Source organism: Pinus tabuliformis, chromosome 2_2 (assembly GCF_031772625.1).
Source record: "Pinus tabuliformis cultivar Carrire ecotype Pingquan chromosome 2_2, CPIR1, whole genome shotgun sequence".
In the NCBI taxonomy this organism is placed as follows: domain Eukaryota; kingdom Viridiplantae; phylum Streptophyta; class Pinopsida; order Pinales; family Pinaceae; genus Pinus; species Pinus tabuliformis.
In genome coordinates this window covers 672,718,228-672,725,900 of record NC_142300.1, presented here as the reverse complement: position 1 = coordinate 672,725,900, position 7,673 = coordinate 672,718,228, and the positions used below count along the sequence as shown (strand labels likewise).

Genomic DNA, 7,673 nt, shown 5'->3' with positions numbered 1-7,673 from the left:
AACCTTGTGTCGTTAGTTAAATTCCATCTCCAAAATCATTACACTCATTTCATGTCGTTGATGTGGGATACATCAAGGCACTCCTGCGATGAGACGCTTCTTGTCGAAATCAACACATTATCCAAGAATTTGGCTTAGAAACACCCTTCTAGTACCTTGAGGCTTGCATACATTAATGGCAAGTTTCTCGGTTCCAGCGATAGGTTAACATCAATGACCTTCGATTGAAAGAATTTGTATGGTGTTCGACATAAAATCATCCATTCACACCATGGAGAATGTACTGCAGTACCTTGAGGATCATTATCATCATCAGTGATTTCTCTTGCATCTGTTAACAACTTACATCATTGGTTGGTAATCATATGGTGTCTTCCCATGTTCAACTTTAGATCACATATTCACATGGTTAGACTCATACTTGAGCGAATGATTGAACGAGATAGAAGACCCCGGATCTCGTTTCATCCATCCAGGCTGTGATTTCAAGAGTACTAAATCATATGTACAATGGCTTTACATTGATGGTCTTTCTAATCATGGGTCTATATCTGTAGATGATTGTCTATGTACATGTAATGAAAGTTATTAAGCTGATCATGGGTATGTCATCCCTCAGTAATTCATGTAAAAATCAAAATATCATGATATATGTATTGTAATTGATGGAGGTGACCTTCCACTTCGAAACCTCCTCATCATATCGTAAAGCATTTTATTCGGCATTTGCATTTTTTGACTTCATGCTTTAGGGTGCAGTTGTTACATATCCATTTGGTCACATCACTCCCATCATCCAAATCAATGGTTTAGGGCTTATTAAACCCTAATATTAGTTGCTACATGCCCTAAACAAGTCACCCTTTTGAATGCCTCCTTCCCAGAGAGTTTCATGACTTAAAGACATCCTGAAATGACCTCTAGAGGAACCAACGTAGGTAGGCCCATGTAAGGGTGCACTACAGTGTAGAGTCCATGCCAGGGTGGTTTGCAGAGAACTTAGGCCTTCATTCACCCGCGCTGGGCGAGATTGAATGAAATTCACATAAGGTTTGGGGAATATTCTTATCTTTTGGAGTCATCTAGAAGTTTCCCTCACTTATCAACTCCTATGAGCTCGAGAATGGATGAGGAATGAGTTAATATGCATCTTATCCTCTCATCACTTCCTCCATGGAACTAACTCTAAGAATGGAAGGCCATTCAATACCCCCATTTATGACATAACCTCCTTCGTCCTCCTATAAATTGAACACTCATCTAAGTGATCAGGGGTTGGACTATGTTGAATTGTAAGGAGATAACATTGCTATGAGACTTAGCTTTGAGACAAGTATTTTTATGCTACAAGTTTGTCATGCTTTTCATGTGATGTGGATGGGATCCAAGCTAGAGGAATGACTTTGAATTAGGCACGATGGTTGTAATTCCTTCTTCTATTCAATAAAGTATTCAAAGCTTTTTCCCATATGTTTGTATTGCTATATGATGATTCTATGTTTGAAATGTATCTAATTCCATTTACTTGTATTCAATAGATCTTTTTCTTTGATAGGTTCTTTGTCTTTTGTTTGTGTTCAAGCGTGTTAAGTACGTGAAGGAGTGATGGGATCGATACAAAGGCGACAAGAGGAAAGTGGAACTACAAGTAGGTCTTCTCATCTCCTTTCTCTTATCTATTGCTTATAGGAAAAGGTTAAAGTGCTTTAAACTATTGTTCTAGATATGGCTACTTATCTAGGGAATTAGTATTTATTTGTAGATACCAAATTCTTCAAAACAGTAGTTGGCTCCCATTGGTTTTAGCATCTTGCCTCCTTTTTGTAATGTACATCTAGAACTATGGAAGTGTCCTAAAGTATCAAAGTGAAGTTAGGATGAAAATCTCAACGGATTTGATGCTAGAGTTCAAATCTTGGCACAGTAAGAGTTCCTCGAATTGGGTTGGTCTATAATGAACTCGTTCATGGAGTTCCAACAATATTTGGGAATTTTGTAACAAGTCTCATAGTTATTCATTCCACCATAATATTTGTATGTATCAAGTGTGTTCTAGTTCATGTTGTGACACAAGGTGAGCGCTTTCTATTTAGATGAGTATGTCCAAGAAACTACCACATGTTTCGATGTATTGCAAGGTATGGTTACAAAGATGTCTGAAAGGAAAATCATCAAGCCTTCTAACAAATACTTATTGAAAGTATTGAAAAGTCTCTTTGTAGGGAGGCTGAAGATTTCTCATTGGAGAGTGATGATCAATATACTTCAGAAACAGAGAATGAAACAAAGGATCCTCAACTATTAGGAGAAATAAGCTACAGCCTTGATTCCATGGAAGCACTCCTAATGGGAAATTATAGGAGTTCAAGGAATTTCTTTGCTCCTCCAGAGTCACTACCAGAAGCTAGTACCTCATCAAGGTTGCCCACAAGTGTTGTGCCTATGGATGATCAAAGTCTTAAAGCTAGTACCTTATCAAGGTTGCCACAAGTGTTGTGCCTATGGATGATCAAAGTCTTGAGTATGAGCTTTCATCCATGCATAAAGCCAAAGAATTAGGAGATGTATATCCCTTGGGTCATGCAGATATTAGAGCTAGAAATGGTTCTTGGTTTATCAAGAAATTGGTTATTAATTACTTCTATGCATTTTCGAGGGAAAATTGTAGAGCAGGAATTGCAACACTACGTGTTCCTCACACTAAGCTTATGCAAGTTCACATAACTCACATGGTGTGAGATCTTGAAGCTACAGAGTTGCAAACTTTATGCTTGCCCAAAAGGATCAACAAAAAAATGCTTCTACATAGGACGTGATCAGAGAAATGGGAGAATTTGGTGACAAAAAACACATTGAGATATAAAATTGAACTGCACATTGGATTTGCATCTGCTGCTCCATAAACCATTTCTAACTGTATTTGATAGGAAATCATAAAGATTTTGACTTTAGGATATGGAAGTTGAGTGGAATGCAACATTTTCTACTTGTCATATAGTGTTGTTCAATTTAATTGTCTTCAGTATCTACCATCAGGCTAATGCCCCAGTTCTATACATATGATGATGATGCAATTTCCTAGCCTGAACAACTGAAATCTATCCATACTTGAGGCTTTATTTGGTTAAGGTTTCATGTCAGAAGTCAAAAGCAAAAGTGAAATAAGTTTATTCATGTTTAGAAATTCAGGTTTTAAGCTTTCTAGTATACTTATTTCTTTGAATATTTATTAATTGATGAAATATAGAATATATCTTTGGACAAAGGATTTTTTATGTCTCAATACTAACAAAAGTTTTGTCTAGAAGTAATCAAATTGATAGAATCTAAATTGATCGATGTAATGCATTATTAGGACTTCTATGGGCATAATGGAGGTGTCCGCAAAAGGTATTCCCATGCATTTTTAGATGTTAGGTGTACACAGAATAGGTTTGAGGTGAAAAGTTGCATGGGCTTAGATAGCAAAATTGTGCTCCATTTCCAACCTTACTTCACATTTTATCATTTAAACCAAATTTGCAGAAATGTTATGCTGAAATCCAATATAATGTCAAAACAATGTCAACAAATTACAAGATATTCTGGTTAGCCAGATGTTAGGTGTACACAGAATGGGTTTTAGGTGAAAAGTTGCATGGGCTTAGACAACAAAATTGTGCTCCATTTCCAACCTTTTATGCAAGTAAATAATTATTTATTAACAGGGTTACTTCACATTTTATTACTTCAACCAAATTTGCAAAAATGTTAAGCTGAAATCCAATATAATGTCAAAACAATGTGAACAAATTACGAGATATTCTAGTTAGTACCATACAAAACCCAACAAATGCCTAACACAATTTTTCATCTAATACTTTCTTATTTAAGTCATGTTAACTGAATGACGGCACATTAAGTTACTAATAATCACTTTAGCGAGTGGAATATACTGAAGTTATTTAACTTCCCTCTCTCATCTTGTTCAGCATACAGAGGTTTGGCACTAGAAAAATGGGACTTGTTTATGGCCTAGTTATATTCATATGGTTTATTTCCCTTGGGCTAGTTGGTCTATACAACATTATTTCATATGAAAATAGTGTTTTCAAGGTGTTCAATCTAGTCTACATCTATTAATTCTTTTCGAGTAATCCAAATCAAGCATGGTTTTCTCTTTGAGACTATTTGTTGTGCATCACATGTGATTGAAACTGAAACCTACTATTCTTGTCTTTGTTCTATCTCTACATTGAATAACTAAAGTCTGGAATCGCCAATAAAATTGAACTATTATTCTGATTCATAGGAACCGAAACAATGTTTGCTAACTTGGGTTACTTGTCAGTGAGATTTGTCTAGGTAAGCCTAGAGCTTAAAGAAGCTCATTGTAGAGCATGACAACTTCAGGCTACTGTAAGGGTTTCTTTTTTAGCAACCATACTTTTCTATAAAGGTTTCTTTCAAGTAGGCATACTTTTCTTTCAGGTTCAGGGAACTGTAGTAGTACAACTTTATATGGATTTGGTTTTTCACCTTGAGTCTTCCCCATAGTTTGTGATTTTTTCCTTTCAATGCTAGTATAATCTTATGAATAAATGTTGGCTATATATAGCCTTCACATTTTTGGTGTTCCCATGTTTGTTACTCTCATATATGGGCCAACCTGCATTTCTTATAACAAATCCAAGCATGTAAAATGAGAATTCTACGCTTCAATTCTAGGAAAGGTTCAATCAGTTTTTGTATTAATAACATGCATAGACTTTGTAGCATGTTTTTCATAATACGAATTGTGGTTGTGCTCGCCTATATAGTTCATATTGCCTTTTGACTATTGAGTAGATATATTTTTCTCATATCCAAATCATTCAGCTGGTGCATTCTAGCCAATTCTTGTGCTAGCCACTACTGTTGCTTTGATCACAAGTCAAGCTATTATTTCAACAACATTTTCATGTATCAAACCGTCAATGGCTCTTGGTTGCCTCCCCAGGCTTAAATTCATACACAGCTCAAAGCAATTTATGGGCCAGGCCTACATTCCAATCATAAACTGGTTCCTGATGATTCTTTGCATCATTGTAGCTACCACCTTTAAGGGAACAAATGAGATAGGAAATGCATATGGTAAGTCTTATACAAAGACATGAATTTGATTTATTAGTATTTAGTTCTAACAATAGTCAGCATTTACTAGCATACACAATTTATAACACCATTACAGAGTAATATCTCATCCAATAAGTAAATTTCATGGAAAACGGCTAGTAGAACCTTGAAATGAATATCACTCTTTACTACAAATGTGCTGACATATAGACATGTTGCAGGAACTTCTAAGGTGGGAGTAATGATGGTGACCATAGTGTTAGCGACTATTGTCATGCTTATGATATGGCAAACCAACCTATTCTTGGCACTTTGTTTCCTGATTTTCTTTCTAACCATTGAACTAACTCATTTTCTAGCTGTATTGATGAAAGTGAGTGATGGTAGTTGGCTCCCATTGGTTTTTTCCTCCTCCCTCCTTTTTGTAATGTACATATAGAACTATGGAAGTGTCCTAAAGTATCAAAGTGAAGTCAAGATGAAAATCTCAATGGATTTGATGCTAGAGCTCGGTTCAAATCTTGGCATAGTAAGAGTTTCTAGAATTGGGTTGGTCTATAATGAACTCGTTCACAGACTTTCAACAATATTTGGGAATTTTGTAACGAGTCTCCCAGCTATTCATTCCACCATAATATTTGTATGTATCAAGTATGTTCCCGTTCCTGTTGTGACACAAGGTGAGCACTTTCTATTGAGATGAGTCTGTCCAAGAACCTACCACATGTTTCATTGTATTGCAAGGTATGGTTACAAAGATGTCCGAAAGGAGAATCATCAACCCTTCTAACAACTACTTCTTGAAAGTATTGAAAAGTTTCTCCATATGGAGGCTGCAGATTTCTCATTGGAGAGTGATGATCAGTATACTTCAAAATCAGAGAATGAAAAAAAGGATCCTAAACTACTAGGAGAAATAAGCTACAGGCTTGATTCCCTGGAAGCACCCCTAATGGGAAATTATAGGGGTTCAAGGAATTTCTTTGCTCCTCCAGAGTCACTACCAGAAGCTAGTACCTCGTCAGGGTTGCCCACAAGTGTTGTGCCTATGGATGATCAAAGTCTTGAGTATGAGCTTTCATCCATGCATAAAGCCAAAGAATTAGGAGATGTATATCCCTTGGGTCATGCAGATATTAGAGCTAGAAAGGATTCTTGGTTTATCAAGAAATTGGTTATTAAATACTTCTATGCTTTTTTGAGGAAAAATTGTAGAGCAGGAATTGCAACACTATGTGTTCCTCACACTAATCTTCTACAGGTTCGCATAACTCACATGGTGTGAGATCTTGAAGCTACAATGTTGAAAACTTTATGCTTGCCCAAAAGTATCAACAAAAAAATGCTTTTGCATAGGATGTGATGAGAGAAATCGGAGAATTTGGTGATAGAAAACACATTGAAATATAAAATTGAACTGCACATTGGATTTGCATCTGTTGCTCCTGGTGAGCTCCAGTATTGTAGCAATAATGCTACAACTCCTGGGGCTTCCTGTCTCTTAATTTTATCAACCCGGTAGTTCGTACAAACTTGGAAGCGGCGGTGCTATATGCACAAGTACTAGCTCTTGTCGCAGCTGTCACTTGGTCAGCTGGCACAAGTCCGCTAGGGCTCAAGCCAACTTCTATAGGCTCTCAGAAGAAGCTTGCTAATTGATGGACGGAAGCTAATCTCAAAGGAAAGCTACTTTTCTTGACAAAAATGAACTGAAAGCAAATCAAAGCATGTAAACCTAGGAAACCCTAATTTGACTAGTCTAACCTCTACAATGCAAAGAATGTAAATGCAACTTCTACCAATGCTGTCATTACCTCTAATAAGTGAAAATGCATGGATCTAAACTACTTGCATCATGAAAGTTATGTTTTTGTATTTTTCCTTTTAAGTGTGTGGAATGATTGTGATCTTGTGCTAACTAGGGTTTGGTTGTGCATATGGGATGGAGGAGGAAGGAAAGCGTGGGACAGGTTGGGAAGGCTAGGAGAGGTCCCTAGGGATCCTTAGCATCCATCCACAGAGGTTCCTCACATTCAGAAGCTCGGCAACCGAGTGAGTGGTCTCCTACAGGATGTCTGCAGGGGATCCTACAGGATACTCTGGTTTCTACAGGATGTCTACAAATGGCTACAGGATGACCTACCGTGAGTGTTTGAAGTGATGGAGGAGTGATGGAATGATAGGGGGAGATGTGTAAGGTAGGAATAAGGCTGGTGACGGCTCAGAAGTTGGAAAATCAGATGAAGGAAGAGTGTATGCAATGGTTTGATGATTGGAAGGATGGAACCAACGAAAGTTGAAGGAGATGGAGCTATGTGGGAAATGAGAGAGTTGGAGGGTAAATGAGTGAGACAGAGGTTAAATAGAACTTGAGGAGGTGATGAAGATGATAGAGATGCCCTGCACAATGCTCATTTAAACGAATCAATGAATTCTTGCAAACAAACCAAGTCCTAGCTAACTTAATCTAATTGTCAATGAAATAAATGAACAACAGCTTTGTTTGGAAAGAGAACCATGTACTTCACGTGAGAAAGAGCGTTCCAAAAGATCTAAATGCATAACAAACTCCTACCAAT

At 37.1% G+C, this 7,673-nt stretch overlaps 1 pseudogene; it reads left to right on the top strand.

Annotated features, from left to right (window-relative positions):
• The first annotated feature begins 3,963 nt into the window (after nucleotides 1-3,963).
• On the top strand, nucleotides 3,964-6,379 carry LOC149194430 (putative potassium transporter 12; annotated as a pseudogene).
• The last annotated feature ends 1,294 nt before the right edge of the window (nucleotides 6,380-7,673 follow it).